General features: G+C 45.3%; 1 protein-coding gene across 1 annotated transcript in view; it reads right to left on the bottom strand.

Moving 5' to 3' along the window:
• The window catches only part of SLC35A3 (solute carrier family 35 member A3), a 96,388-nt gene extending 82,485 nt beyond the window's left edge, over positions 1–13,903 (bottom strand). Inside the window, exon 1 of the mRNA XM_075322284.1 lies at positions 13,815–13,903. The gene's annotated coding sequence lies outside the window, so the exon portion shown is untranslated. The remainder of the gene's footprint in view (positions 1–13,814) is intronic.
• Between the last annotated feature and the right edge of the window lie 2,703 nt (positions 13,904–16,606).

Genomic DNA, 16,606 nt, shown 5'->3' with positions numbered 1-16,606 from the left:
GCCGGTGGGCGTGTCTATACTGTGCAGTGAAATAAATAATTAAATAATTAAAAAAAACGGCGTGCGGTCCCCCCCAATTTTAAAACCAGCCAGATAAAGCCATACGGCTAAAGGCTGGTATTCTCAGGATGGGGAGCTCCACGTTATGGGGAGCCCCCCAGCCTAACAATATCAGCCAACAGCCGCCCAGAATTGCCGCATACATTGGATGCGACAGTTCTGGGACTGTACCCGGCTCTTCCCGATTTGCCCTGGTGCGTTGGCAAATCGGGGTAATAAGGAGTTATTGGCAGCCCATAGCTGCCAATAAGTCCTAGATTAATCATGTCAGGCGTCTATGAGACACCTTCCATGATTAATCTGTAAATTACAGTAAATAAACACACACACCCGAAAAATCCTTTATTAGAAATAAAAAACACAAACATATACCCTGGTTAACCACTTTAATCAGCCCCAAAAAGCCCTCCATGTCCGGCGTACCCCAGTATGGTCCAGCGTCGCATCCAGCGCTGCTGCATGGAGGTGACCGGAGCTGCAGAATACACCGCTGCTCCGGTCACCTCCACACAGCAACTGAAGAGTGCCGCGCGATCAGCTGAGCTGTCACTGAGGTTACCCGCTGTCACTGGATGCAGCGGTGGCCGCGGGTAACCTCAGTGACAGCTCAGCTGATCGCGCTACTCACCGCCGCTCCTCTCACCTCCACGCAGCAACTGAGGTGAGTAGCGCGATCAGCTGAGCTGTCACTGAGGTTACCCGCGGCCACCGCTGGATCCAGTGACAGCGGGTAACCTCACTGACAGCTCAGCCGATCGCGCGGCTGTCTTCAGTTGCTGTGTGGAGGTGACCGGAGCGGCTGTGTCTGCTGCAGCTCCGGTCACCTCCATGCAGCAGCGCTGGAAGCGACGCTGGAGCATCCTGGATTACGCCGGACACGGAGGGATTTTTGGGGCTGATTAAAGTGGTTAACCAGGGTATATGTTTGTGTTTTTTATTTCTAATAAAGGATTTTTCGGGTGTGTGTGTTTATTTACTGTAATTTACAGATTAATCATGGAGGGTGTCTCATAGACGCCTGACATGATTAATCTAGGACTTATTGGCAGCTATGGGCTGCCAATAACTCCTTATCACCCCGATTTGCCAACGCACCAGGGCAAATCGGGAAGAGCCGGGTACAGTCCCAGAACTGTCACATCTAATGTATGCGGCAATTCTGGGCGGCTGCTGGCTGATATTGTTAGGCTGGGGGGCTCCCCATAACATGGAGCTCCCCATCCTGAGAATACCAGCCTTCAGCCGTATGGCTTTATCTGGCTGGTTTTAAAATTGGGGGGGACCGCACGCCGTTTTTTTTAATTATTTAATTATTTATTTCACTACACAGTATAGACACGCCAACCGGCTGCTGTGATTGGGTGCAGTGTGACACCTGTCACTCAGCGTGGGGGCGTGTCTCACTGTAACCAATCATAGGCGCCGGTGGGCGGGGAAAGCAGGGAATACGAGATTGTTTAATGGGCGGCCGGCTTTTTCAAAACAGTAAAAGCCGCCGGAGCAGTGTGAACGCCGTGCAGTGTCGGGCCGGGGATCGGTGAGTATATGAGAGAGGGGGGGAGAGGGATAGACTGACATGGACAGAGAGTGAGGGACAGAGATAGTGACCGACTGACAGAGATTAGTGAATGACAGACATTGTGAGGCGCTTCAGAACGCAGCTTTTCAGCTGCACTCTGAAGCGGACCTTTTTTAAGCTGCGGTGCAGAGCGCACACCTGCGCACATAGCCTCAGACACCAAAATCGTATGAGGGATGTCACACGTTACAATTGACTAGGTTCGTGCAACAAAACGCTCAATTCTAGACAAAGATACGATGTGTTTGCAATCAACGATTTTGCGTTCAATCCTGATCGCACGTAGATGTCACATGCAGATACCTCACAAACGATGCCGGATGTGCGTCACTTACAACTTGACCCCAACGACGGATTGTGAGATATATTGAAGCGTGTAAAGTGGGCTTTAGGCTAATCTTGGTTACCAAAGTGTGTGTGTGTGTGTGTGTGTGTGTGTGTGTGTTTTAGGCTACTTTCACACATCCGGTTGTAGCAGTGCGGCACAATACGGCGCTCTGCAGAAAAACCGCAACCGTTTTTTTTTTTGCCGCCGGTTGCGGGGTTTTTTGCATAGACTTACATTAGTGCCGTATTGTGCCGCATGGGCTTGCGTTCGGTCCGGTTTTTGCCGCATGCGGCAGATTTAGCCGATGCTGCGGCTGGATGGAACGTTGCCTGCAATGTTTTTTGCTCCAGCAAAAAAAAAAAAAACGCATCGCGCCGCGGTGCATTTTTCAATGCATGCCTATGGACGCCGGATGCGGCGCGATGCCGAAAAAAACGCATCCGGCCGCCGCATGCGGTTTTTGCCACTGCGCATGCTCAGTAGCGTGCCGCAACCGGAAAAAAACGGACTGGCCGCATGTAAAAACTTATGCAAAGGATGCGGTGTTTTCGCCGCATCCGTTGCATAGGTTTCACAGCCGGATTGAGCCGCACTGCTCAAACCGGATGTGTGAAAGTAGCCTTACCCAAATTCAAGAAAGATGGCTAAACTTCACATTTGTATCTGTTACTGTGTTTAGCTGGACGTGTGACTCTAGCTTAGTATTAATAATTTTATATAATTCTAAAATATTGCACAGCACATTACAATTCAGACAGTGCACAGCAGACATTACAGAGTAACACATATTTGAACAACACAAACTAGAGGAGTGACAGCCCTGCTCACAAGAGGTTGCACTCTATGGTAAAAAGAGTGACAACACAAAAGGTACACGTTTTTGTATTTTATGGTCCAGCCATCTTCATAATAAAGAAGGGTATGCCAAGATACATGAGTCGGTAACCAGGCAGCATCTGTAGATGTTTAGTACAAAGTTCTATCGAGTGTGGGAACAGATGATAGAAAGGACCAGAATGTCAGGAAAATGTAGCAAGTAGATACTGATAAAAGTTACATTATTGAGGTTACAAAAATTGTTTAAAAGAACTGAGAGTCCTCAGTGGTTGATTCCTTTTAATGGCTAACTGAGAAGATGGTAATAATTGAAAGCTTTTGAGACTCCTCAGGTCTCTTCATCAGGCTCAATATAACAAAATCTGAAGAGTCTTACAGTCATATGAAAAAGTTTGGGCACCCCTATTAATGTTAACCTTTTTTTCTTTATAACAATTTGGGTGTTTGCAACAGCCATTTCAGTTTTATATATCTAATAAATGATGGACTCAGTAATATTTCTGGATTGAAATGAGGTTTATTGTACTAACAGAAAATGTGCAATCCGCATTTAAACAAAATTTGACCGGTGCAAACGTATGGGTACCTCAACATAAAAGTGACATTAATATTTTGTAGATCCTCTTATTGCAAAAATAACAGCCTCTAGTTGCTTCCTGTAGCTTTTAATGAGTTCCTGGATCCTGGATGAAGGTATATTTGACCATTCCTGTTTACAAAACACTTCCAGTTAAGTTTGATGGTCGCCGAGCATGGACAGCACGCTTCAAATCATCCCACAGATGTTCAATGATATTCAGGTCTGGGGACTGGGATGGCCATTCCAGAACATTGTAATTGTTCCTCTGCATGAATGCCTGAGTAGATTTGGAGGGGTGTTTTGGATCATTGTCTTGGTGAAATATCCATCCCCTGCGTAACTTCAACTTCGTCACTGATTCTTGCACATTATTGTCAAGAATCTGCTGATACTGAGTTGAATCCATGCGACCCTCAACTTTAACAAGATTCCCGGTGCCGGCATTGGCCACACAGCGACAAAGCATGATGGAACCTCCACCAAATTTTACTGTGGGTAGCAAGTGCTTTCTTGGAATGCCGTGGTTTTTTGCCTCCATGCATAACGCCTTTTTGTATAACCAAACAACACAATCATTGTTTCATCAGTCCACAGGACCTTCTTCCAAAATGTAACTGCTTGTCCAAATGTGCTTTTGCATACCTCAGGCGACTCTGTTTGTGGCGTGCTTGCAGAAATGGCTTCTTTCGCATCACTCTCCCATACAGCTTCTCCTTGTGCAAAGTGCGCTGTATTGTTGACCGATGCACATTGACAACATCTGCAGCAAGATGAAGCTGCAGGTCTTTGGAGGTGGTCTGTGGATTGTCCTTGACTGTTCTCACCATTCTTCTTCTCTGCCTTTCTGATATTTTTCTTGGCCTGCCACTTCTGGGCTTAACAAGAACTGTACCTGTGTTCTTCCATTTCCTTACTATGTTCCTCACAGTGGAAACTGACAGTTTAAATCTCTGAGACAACTTTTTGTCTCCTTTCCCTGAACAACTATGTTGAATAATCTTTGTTTTCAGATCATTTGAGAGTTGTTTTGAGGAGCCCATGATGCCACTCTTCATAGGAGATTCAAATAGGAGAAAAAATTGCAAGTGGCCACCTTAAATATCTTCTGATGATTGGATACACCTGCCTATGAAGTTCAAAGCTCAATGAGGTTACAAAACCAATTTAGTGCTTTAGTAAGTCAGCAAAAAGTAGTTAGGAGTGTTCAAATCAAGAAATTGATAAGGGTGCCCATACTTTTGCACCGGTCAAATTTTGATAAAATGTGGATTGCACTTTTTCTGTTAGTACAATAAACCTCATTTCAATCCAGAAATATTACTCAGTCCATCAGTTATTAGATATATGAAGCTGAAATAGCTGTTGCAAAACCCCAAATTGTTATAAAGAAAAAAGGTTAACATTAATAGGGGTGCCCAAACTTTTTCATATGACTGTATATTTATACACAACAGGACATAGAATGGGGCAGTAAATAAAACAAGTTATGTGACGCAGAGCGATCAGCGTGGCAACAGGACAAACTGTTGTGGCAGTAAATATTGCAGCAGTTCATAGATAAGCAGTGTAAGGCTATGTGCGCACTAGAAATGTGAAGTTTCTCAAGAAAATTTCTTGAGAAACTTCTGGGCGTGAAAGATTTCCGGACCTCCGGAAAAAATCCGAACCAAATCCGCATGCGGATTTGCCGCGATTTTCCTGCGGGTGGTTCCCTGCGGATTTTGCAGGCTGTACTGCCGAAATCCGCAGGGTACCTGCGGAAATAATGAACATGCTCATTTTCTCAAGAAATTTTCTCGAGAAATTCTTCTCAAGGAAATTTCTTGAGAAAAATCCGCACAGTGCGCACAGCTATTTTTTTTTCCCATAGAATTTGCTGGGAAATGTCTGCACAAAGATTGCAGTCATTTCTCAAGAAATTTCCGCGGCAAATCCGCGGGTAAATCCGCGGGTAAAATGGTCTAGTGCGCACAGAGCCTAAAAGTTTTATTGTCCTCCGATTGGGATCTGGTCCAGAGTTGTGATGTCCCCAGATGGTCTGAGGAGCACATTTCTTAATTGATGTAAAAAGACATAAATCCATGTGACACATTCATTCCTGCTCTGAATGTGTCAAAGGTCATCATAAGTTTGTACTCCCAGAGTCTCCTGTCTCTGTGAGATTTGAAATTTCCTTTCAATACCAGCAATTTCATGTCCATGATGCTGTGGTCTGGGTTACAAAAATGTTTGGCCACAGGTAGATCCATCCTTTTTTCTCTAATTGTGTGACGGTGAGAATTTATCCTTGTCGTGAGCTGTTGTCCTGTCTCCCCTACATACAGACCCCCAGTTGGACATTTGGTACATATAATTAAGTACACCACATTGGTTGTGGTGCAGCTGAAGGTACCTGGGATCTTGTAGTCCTGATGTGATCTGGGAATCTTTATCTTGTCCGTTGTCAATATAAATGGACAGGTCTTACATTTTTTCTGGTTGCAGGGAAATGTTCCTGTTGTTGGAGAGGATAGGGAGCTTCTGACAATGATGCTTCTTAGATTCGGGGGCTGCCTAAAACACATAAGTGGGGGGGTCTGGAAAAATAGATTTTAATAGGACATCTCTTTGCAGTAATGGTTGTAGTTTCCATGCAGCTCCTCTTAACACCTCCAGATTTGGATTGTAGGTGATTACAAGAGGCACCCGATTGTTTTCTTCTTTAGTTTTATAATATAGATGGTTTCTTGATATTCTGGTGGCTCTTGTAATCTGGTTTTCAATTGTTCTTGGGTGGTAGCCTTGATTCAAAAAGGTCTTTCTGAGGCCCTCAAGGTGATTGACTCTATCTGTACTGTTGGAACATATCCGATTGTACCTGATGGCCTAACTGGCTCAGATTTTGTCCAGATGATTAAAATATTGTCGACGTAACGGTAGTAGGCCAGAGGCCTAATAGGACAAGAGGATAAAAAGTCACTTTCAAGCTTGGCCATGAAAAGATTTGCATATTCTGGAGCTATTTTGCTTCCCATTGCTGTTCCAGTCTTCTGTAGATATATGTTATCAAATGCCAAGTCATTATTGAGGTGATGTGAAAGGTTTGCCTAAAAAGATATATTTGTATTCACGCGTAAAACTGTGGATACTGGGAAGTTTGAAATAACCAGACTGCCTGGGGTGGTGCACTCCGGAGAACTGGTGGAGCATTAGCGAAGTCTTGGAAACAGGAGTGGGAGGTTTAGAATATGGAAGATAGTCTTAGATCATTCGCAGAATAGAGAACATGGGTAAAAAGTAGACCAGAGATCTGAAACAAGCGGCCCGCGGGCCACATGCGGCCCAAGGCTGCTTCTTGCTCCCCACAGGCAAGTAGACACCTTGATGATCATAGCCCGGTGCAGGTGGCCGCTGCTATCAGCGCTTCATTTCAAATTAACGTATTGCTGGCGCTGCGCAGAGACAAGCTCTCTGTACAGCTATACCAATGGCAGCCGCCAGCCAATCAGAAAGCTGATTAAAAATATTGCTACTTCTGGCGTTGTTATGCCAGTTTTGTGCGAGTCCACCGAAATGGGCAGAGCTGGGCCTTGGCTATGTCCACCCGTCAAATTCATCAAATGTAGCAGCATTACTTACATCAGCAATATTATTGCAATTACCCCAATGACAAGATGTGGCGAAGTCAATGAATTAGGGACATCTTATTCCTGCATGCCCAATGATAGTCATAATGAATGGTAGCCTCTTTTTTCTGATTTAGAGGCAGACAATCACTGGTATTACGGTATGTAGTAATGTGGGGGAGATCTCAGAAGATGAGGTGTATAATTAGGTATCATCAGCGTATAGATGGCACTGAATAGCAAACTTGCTGATAGTTTCTACAGAAGGGGCTGTGGTGAGATAAAAGAGGAGGGGGCCTAGAACTCAACTGAAGAACCCCAAAAGAAAGGAAAAGAGGATAGGAAGAACCACCAGCAATTATCAAAAATCGCTACATTCACAGATGGATAAAGAAATAAAGATATTACAAAGCTTCTCCTATACTTTTTAATGTTAGTAAAGCACACAGATACTATCCGTGTACTGTACGTGTTTTCATGGACCCGTAAACTTGTATTGGCCCTTATTATTCATGCTGCCATTAAAAAGAGATGTGACTAGCACCATAGGTTATAATGGGTAAGTGTCCATTATAAAAACAGATAATACACAAACTAGAAACAGACGTGTGAAGGAGAGCTTAGCGTGTAATATGTGTATTTTGTGCATATGCTACCTAAAGACTTGTCACCAAATGCTGTCTTTCTAGATCTATCAACTGATAAATATATTGTGCACTATATAACCTCTCTCACATGGCAGTATTTCCCTTCAGTATTTGAAAGTAAAAACTAGGAGTGAAACATAGAGAACTATACTGGAAAAGCGTGTACCTCCTCTCTAGTTTGGTATACAAATATTAATGCAAATTACTAACTGACATACTGCTGTGTTAAAATAGCCATAATTGTATTTCCTAAAGGGACTCTGTCAGCACAGAATGACTGTTGAAACCAAGTACGAGGGCTCGTGCATCATGCTGGGGTCAAACATTTAAGTGCACCTTCCCACCTGCTTGTTTTCCATCTATCTCTGTCCTCGCACTTTATGAAGACAGAGCTGTTAAAAGGGAACCTGTCACCAGATTTGGGGCCTATAAGCTGCAGCCACCACCAGTGGGCTCTTATATACAGCATTCTAACATGCTGTATATAAGAGCCCAGGCCGCTGTGTAGAACATAAAAAACACTTTACAATACTCACTTAGGAACCGGTGTAGTTCAAACTAGTCAGATGGGTGGCGCTGTTCTCCGGGACCGGCGCCTCCTCTTCCGGCCATCATTGTCCTCATTCTGAAGCCTGTGTGCATGACGCGTCCTACGTCATACACCCTCACCAGCATTGAAGTCTCGCGCATGCGCACTACAATACTTTGATCTGCACTGCTCAGGGCAGATCAAATTGCGCATGCACGAGACTTCAATGCCGGCGAGGGTGTATGACATAGGACGCGTCATGCACACAGGCTTCAGAAGGAGGACAAAGATGGCCGAAAGAGGAGGCGCCGGTCCCGGAGAACGGAGACACCCATCTGACCAGTTTGCATCACACTGACTCCCTAGGTGAGTATTATAAAGTGTTTTTTATGTTCTATACAGTGGCCTGGGCTCTTATACACAGCATGTTAGAATCCTGTATATAAGAGCCCACTGGTGGTGGCCACAGCTTATAGGCCACAAATCTGGTGACAGGTTCCCTTTAAACAAAAAAGTGGCTCTAGAAAGCCAGAAATGCCAATCAAAAAAGAGGCTCTGCAAAGCCAAAGCTGTCAATCAAAGAAGAGGGCTCTTTAAATCTGTCAATTACCCCCCCTATTCTTTGATTGACATCTCTGGCTTTGTAGAGCCAGAGAAGTTATGGCGTCTCTTCTATCATCTCTCCGCGGAGGCCCCTCGATAGTGAGGCCCCTAGTGGTCAGGTTAGCTCAGGGACTGACAGGACGAAGGTGCCAACTAAGGCTGCTTTCACACATCCGGCTTTTGCAATGCGGCACAATCCGGCACTTTGCAGGAAAACCGCAACCGGGTTTTTTTTCTGCCGGTTGCGTTTTTCCTGCATAGACTTTAATTAGTGCCGCATTGTGCCGCATGGGCTTGCGTTCGGTCCGGTTTTTGCCGCATGCGGCAGATTTAGCCGATGCGGCGGCCGGATGGAACGTTCCCTGGCACGTTTTTTGCTCCGGCAAAAAAAAAAACGCATCGCGCCGCATCCGGCCAATGCGGCGCTTTTCCCAATGCATCCCTATGGATGCCGGATGCGGCAAAAACCGCATCCGGCCGCCGCACGCGTTTTTTGCCACTGCGCATGCTCAGTAGCATGCCGCAAGCGGCAAAAACCGGACCGGCCGCATGTAAAAAACTTATGCAAAGGATGCGGTGTTTTCACCGCATCCGTTGCATAGGCTTCACAGCCGGATTGAGCCGCACAGCTCAAACCGGATGTGTGAAAGCAGCCTAAGGGAGAATCTCCCTCTTGCACAGACCTTGGGAGACAGCCTTGGAGGGATGGGTCTGGCCGGGGACCGTGTCTGAGAAGTCGGTTTCCTGTGCAGGGTTTGGTGACGGACGGTCTGGCGAGAACGGAAGCTCGAGGGTGTCCTGAAGGGCCCTCTTGCCTGGTAGCGCATGGTGGCCCTGATGCCCTGTCTCGGGGCCCCTGTAGGGTATCGAGTGTTCAACCCTACAAGTTTGAACAGAGGGGGGGGGATATGTTAGGTAGCGAACACCAATGTGGTAAATGGTCGCTATATGTCACAGTGGAGAAGGTACCTGCGATATCTAAACGAAAGAGGTTGCTATGGGACTTGTAGTCCACAAAGGCTTCTTGCTACATATAAGGGTCAGGTTCCCTTTAATAATCCCAGGGTGCTGTTCAGGGCTGAGAATCACAGACCTCCACCTGTGGGTGTGGCCAGCTTGATTTAGGAGACTGGCAGTGTGTTCTAGAGAGCGAGAGCAGAGCCGAGAGCTCTGGATGGAGCAACCTGTGTGGAGGCTGAGCACAGGGCTCCGATATTAAGTCTGAGTCAAGACTGAGGTGAGTGCAGCCAGACCAGGGCTGTAGGGCCGAACCTCTCCTGGAGGAGACATAGACCCAGTGGTCTGAAGAGGGCCCTGGGGCCGAGAAGGAACCTCAGCAAGAGGTGTCTGCTATCAGGTGCCAGAGAGTGAGGAAAGTGGTTAAACTTCCACTATGAACTTGCAATAGATTCTGCTCTGTAAGCTGCAGAGCAGGAAGCCTGGAAAAGTAAGTCTGTGGACCTTCCTGGAACAGCCGAACGGGGCATTGTAAGACCGTCTCCTACGGCAAGGGGTGCCTGTGTGACGGGGACCCGTATGGACGGTGCATAACCCGGCTGTGTTCCGGGTGAATTTACCTGTACAGCGAGGACAATAAAGCTGTTTGGATCAGACTATTTGGGTCACTGCGTCTTTGTAGTCCTGGGGGACCCCCACCCCGCTACAATATATATATACACACACACACTCACCTACTCCTGGAGATTGAATGCCGTTTTCACTTTTGCATGGATAGCGCAATTCAGTGACATAACTGCGCCGCCTACAGAGGGCACTGCAGGCAGGAGATGTACATCAATCTGCACAGAGATTGGCAGAGAAACCATGACACCCTGCTCTAGCGTGCAGGATCCAGAGAATTGGCATCATGAGGGCACTGATATAGTTCGAAGTGGCACTCACTTGGAGATATGAGACTTCTGCACCACCCCAGATGTCTGGTGATAGTAACACCACTGATACACTGTTTCTAATGAAATTTCATGCTCCTAAGAATTTTGCGCACAGGGTAACCGCCCCTTTGCATGCACCATGCTACGTCACTGCATACACACACATAATAAACTAATACTATATACTCCTGGTAATACCCTCACAGCTCTGGTGAGCCCCACTGTCCTTCGTTTTCTTGGCTGCATTGATGATGCCACACAGACATCAGGTGTTTCGTGCTGTACATGCCCACATCGTCCCCCAGGTCTGGGCCTGCGAGCATCAGTCATGTTGATGTACTTGACATCTCAGCAGTAAGCTGACCCCGATGGTCTGAGCGGTGGAAGATTTTTTTTTTTCATTTTTAAAGCATACGAGGGGCTGCTGATAAGTCTTTGGCTTTGTGATTTGTTTTTGTTTCTATGGTAACGAATGTTACATCACATGAAAGCCTTATGTGTCTAATATATGTTTTCAAAATTTTGTGTTTGTTGCTTATGGCAGCCGTGTTCTACGCACGCGGGAAAACAAAATGGCGGAGTCTAATGCGATATTCACAGCAACTGAGAGCAGAGGAGGGATAAAATTCTTGTTTCTGCAAGGAAAGTCCACAAAGGATATACATGGTGATATGTCACAGACATTGGGGGATCAATGCCCTTCATATTCCACAGTTCAGCCACTTCAGCACCAATGATGAGGAACGTCCTGGATGACCGAGAGTGGTTGTTGTTCCGGATATCATAAATGCTGTGCACAACCTCATACTGGAGAATCCTCGAATTTCAGCTAAAGCAATAGCAGATATCATGGGGATTTCCCGTGGACATGTTTGTGTCATTATTCATGACGATTTGGACATGAAGCAGCGATCTGCAAAGTGGGTCCCCAAATATTTGACAACAGATCAGAGAAGCAGCGAGTGAAAACGTCCCGGTCCATTTGTCAGCGTTTCTGGACTGATAAGAACTTCCTGGATCAACTGGTCACTATGGATGAGACCTGGATTTATTTCTATGACCCTGAAAACAAGGAACAGTCAAAAGAGTGGAGGCACAGTGGTACTCATCATCTAAAGAAGTTCAGGGTGCAAAAATCAGCCACTAAGGTGATGGCGTCTGTGTTCTGGGATAAGGAGGGCGTGCTGCTAGTGGACTACCTTCAAAAGAGTTCAACCATCAATGCAAGGTATTACATTGAACTTATGGCCCAATTGAAGGCAGCTCTGAAGGCCAAAAGGTGCGGCAAGCTGTCCAAAGGAATCTTGTTCCTGCAACACAACGTCTCTGCTCACACTGCACAAGCGACCACGGCAAAACTGGCAGAGCTGGCTGACCACCCACCTTATTCACCAGATCTAGCTCCCTCCGACTATCATCGGTTTCCAAACCCGAAGAAACACCTCAAGGGTACCAAATTTCACACCATTTCTGATGCCATGGCTGCTATGGATGCCTGGTTTGAGGCACAACTGAAATCCTATTTGCTAGGCTTACAGAACTTGGAATACCGATGTAAGAAGTGTGCTGACCTCAGTGGAGAGTATGAGGAATAAATGTAAAGTTTCATCATCCTATCTAGTTTCCTTCTGCGTAAAGCCAAAGACTTATCAGCAGCCCCTCGTACTCAAAGCTTCATTTAGCTCTGCTACGTTTGTTCGAATATACAGAAACATCATTAGTGGTCACAATGGTGAGACCACAACTCAGGGAGCAGACATGGACAATAAACCACGTACGACTAGTAGTCCACAAGGGCTGCATGGATTGAGGACTACAATTGATGAGCGTCACAAAGATATAATTAATGTAATCGAGGAATACACATTATTTCTACTTCAGCTATGCAGGAAATGGCCATGGTTTTGGTCCGCACAAATGAATTTATATGAAAATCACTTTATAGGACTGTAAAATGAAGCAGGAAATAATAGAGAAAAAAGCTCACGTGACAATGATGTAATATGTGTTATAGGCCAAAACCAAACACCACAGCCTTCCAGAGATGTGCATGTATATGTGGGTATATATGTGTATACATATGGGTATGTATATATAAATTTATAAGTGTGTGTGTGTGTATGTATATATATATATGTGTGTGTGTGTGGATGTGTATATCCATGTGCAGGTATGTGTGTGTATAGCTATGTGTACGTGTGTATATATCTATATGTATATCTATGTGTATGTGTGTGCACATAACTGTGCATGTGTATATCTGAACATGTGTATATCCATGTGTGTATCTATATGTGTATATCTGTGTGTGTATATATGTAAATGTGTATGTCTATTTATGTGTGTCTATATCTATGTGTGAATATATTTATATGTGTATGTATGTGTATATCTGTGTGTGTGTGTGTGTGTGTATATATCTATGTTCTGTGAGTACATATCTATGTGTATATATCTGTGTGTGTATATATGTAAATGTGTTTGTCTATTTATGTGTGTCTATATCTATGTGTGAATATATTTATATGTGTATGTATGTGTATATCTGTGTGTGTGTGTGTGTGTGTATATATCTATGTTCTGTGAGTACATATCTATGTGTATATATCTGTGTGTGTATAACTATATGTGTGTGTGTGTGTGTGTATATATGTGACTGTGTATAACTATGTGGGTATATATGTGTGTATATGTGAGTATATCTATGTGTGTGTGTATATGTGTGTATATCTATGTGGGTGTATATATGAGTGTGTGTGTATATGCGAGTGTGTATATATCTATGTGGGTGTATATCTATGTGACTGTGTATATGTGAGTGTGTGTATATCTATGTGGGTGTATATGTGAGTGTGTGTATATCTATGTGGGTGTATATCTATGTGTGTGTATATGTTCTGTGTGTATATGTGTGTGTGTGTGTATATGTGTGTGTGTATATGTGTGTATACAGATAGGAGTGTTCAGGTTATACTGCTTACAATAACTGCATTCTCATTACTGTTTCTCCAATTCTCAGTGAAGACACATGAATACAGAAACACAATACAAAACTTTGTTTAAAAAGAGAACGTAAGATAAGCGTGTGCCTGTCAGCAGGTGCCGGCGGCACAGCGGAGCGTGCACCCTGCAGACGGGACACGGCCATACTCACTCAGCTCAGACACTCAGCTCCTGTCCTGACTTAGCCTGACACATACACACAGCACTTCCGGGATCCGGCCCCGCCCCCTGCCGGCTACAGGCAACACTGCGCGTCATTGTAACCACGCCCCCCGATAGGAAACGTGTGTGGTCACGCCCACCACTCTGACTCGTGTGACCACGCCCCTCGCTCACGGATGTGGGCGTGTTTGCAGTCCCGGATGTATCTCTTGTCCCGCCCTTTACACTGGGGTCAGAGAGGCGGGCGCTGATAGCGCAGGGTGGAGGGAGGCATGGCTGGGGTCACCTCGGTCTCCTCAGGATTACACAGCCAGCTCTTCTGCGTGCTGGATGCAGTCTGGCGCCATGACGCCAGCAGACGGGGCAGAGGTGTGGGCAACCTGTTAACCCCTCAATACACAGCTATTTTTTTTTATATTGCGGTTTTTATAGTTTTTTTTTCTTTTCTGCTGACATAGATGGATGAACGTTTGTTTTTTTTTGCTGGACAATTTGTCATTTTAATTCACACTATTTCTTTTACTTTAGCACCATTAATTCCACATCGCTTTACAGACGTGATCATCACTGTCCCCATTGGGGCTCACAATCTAAATCTCCCATTAGTATATAATGCTAAGGAGGAAGAATTCCTCTCCAGGACGAACTTACCCTCAAATGACAAACCCTATAGAAGTCAATGGGGAGCCCAAGTTTGGGGCTGTGAAATCGTTGTGTTAAGGGCTAGGGGGCTGCAGAAGGAACCCGAATGGGGGTAAGAGCAGGACAATTGCCCTGCACACAAACGAGGATAGGAAAATGCCTTAAAGGGCTTCTGTCACCATAGTAATTATGGTTGCATAGCAAGAAAATGAAGAAACTAAAGGCCCCGTCACACGCAACGACATATCTAACGATATATCGCCGGGGTGACGGATTCCGTGACGCACATCCGGCATCGTTAGCGACGTCGTTGCGTGTGACACCAACGAGCGACCGTTAACGATGGAAAATACTCAATAAATCGTCCATCGTTGACACGTTCACTTTCAAAAAATCGTTGATTGTTGAGGACGCAGGTTGTTCGTCGTTCCCGAGGCAGCACACATCGCTATTTGTGACACCTCAGGAACGACGAACTACAGCTTATCTGCGGCCGCCGGCAATCAGGAAGGAAGGAGGTGGGCGGGATGTTACGTCCCGCTCATCTCCACCCCTCCGCTTCTATTGGGCGGCCGCTTAGTGATGCCGCACGAACCGCCCCCTTAGAAAGGAGGTGGTTCGCCGGCAACAGCGACGTCGCTCGGCAGGTAAGTGTGACGGGTGTAAGCGATGTTGTGCGCCACGGGCAGCGATATCGCCTGTGACGCACAAACGATGGGGGCGGGTACGCTCGCTAGCGATATTGCTGCGTGTAACGCCCCCTTAACATTTTGCAGTTACTCCACAGAGATGGAGTTACCACAGGCTTCGGTGGCGAGCCTGTGATAATCCCCACAAATCTCTTTTGATCTGATCATCAGACATGTGGCTATCAGGCACAGGTGGATCAGAGATCCACTCGCACCTGGTAACCCTTTAGATCACCTGTCAAAGACTTACAGCCCAATTTAAATCCCCGTGGCTGGCACCGTGACGCGATCACGGGGTGTCAATGTGTTTCCATGGTAGTGCGGAGTCAGCAGATGATCCCTGATGAACTTCCTGTCAGCCGACAGAACGCCAGCACTCATAGGAAAGCAGCATTTCTGCACATCAGAGCGATGCTGCTCTGATTAGCAGAAGTGAACAAGCCGATTGGACTCGGATAATGTCGTCTAGGCAGACTAATAAAATAAAAAATGTAAAAAAAAGTCTTAAAAAACAAAAGTTCAAATAAACCCCCATTCTTCGCCCCATTGAAAATAACACTTAAAAAAATATACACATATTTGGTATCGACGTGTTCAGAAATACCTGATCTATCAAAATATAAAAGCAATTAATCTGATTGGTACACGGCGTGGAGAGAAAAGAAATCCAAATGCAAAAAGTCCGTATATTTGGTCTCTGCAAATTGTTTTAAAAATGCAATAACAAGTGATCAAAACGTATCATCTGCACAAAAATAGTATCATTAAAAACGTCAGCTCGAGACACAAAAAATAAGCAGTCACTGAGCCCCAGATCCCAAACAATGAGAACGCTACGGGTCTCAGAAAATGGCGGCAAAAGTTTATTATTTTTTTGGCCGAAATTTTGTTTTCACCCCTTGGATAAAAGTAAAAGTATACATGTTTGGTATCTACGAACTCGTACCAACGTGCGGCGTCACACCGACACATCAGATTTACCATATAATGAAGACGATGAATAAAAAAAAAATAAAAAAATAGTGCAATTGCAATTTTTTGGTAATTTCCCATTTTCCTGTACACTATATGTAACAGTAACACTAATGGTTTAATTCAAAACTACAACTCATCCCGCTAAAATAAGCCCTCAAATGGCAAGTTTGATGGAAAAATAAAAATGTTATGGCGCTCAGAAGAAGGGTAGGGAAAAATGAAAATCGCCCGGGGTGAAGGGGTTAACCAAGGAGGGTAAATTTCAAATCTAGGCCACAAAGGAGCCTCTTTAGGCCTTGTGCGCACTAGGCGTTTTTGCCGCGTTTTTAGCGGCGTTTTTTACCGCGTTTTTGTGCTGAAAACGCAGTGACATTGCTTCCCCAGCAATGTCAATGGGTTTTCATAAGTGCTGTCCGCACACAGCGTTTTTTTTAGCTGCGTTTTTGTGGTGACCACAAAAACGCAGCATGTCAAT

This window comes from Anomaloglossus baeobatrachus, chromosome 8, assembly GCF_048569485.1.
Source record: "Anomaloglossus baeobatrachus isolate aAnoBae1 chromosome 8, aAnoBae1.hap1, whole genome shotgun sequence".
Lineage (NCBI taxonomy): Eukaryota > Metazoa > Chordata > Amphibia > Anura > Aromobatidae > Anomaloglossus > Anomaloglossus baeobatrachus.
Note: the sequence above shows the minus strand (reverse complement) of the source record. Positions and strands in the feature narration are given on the sequence as shown.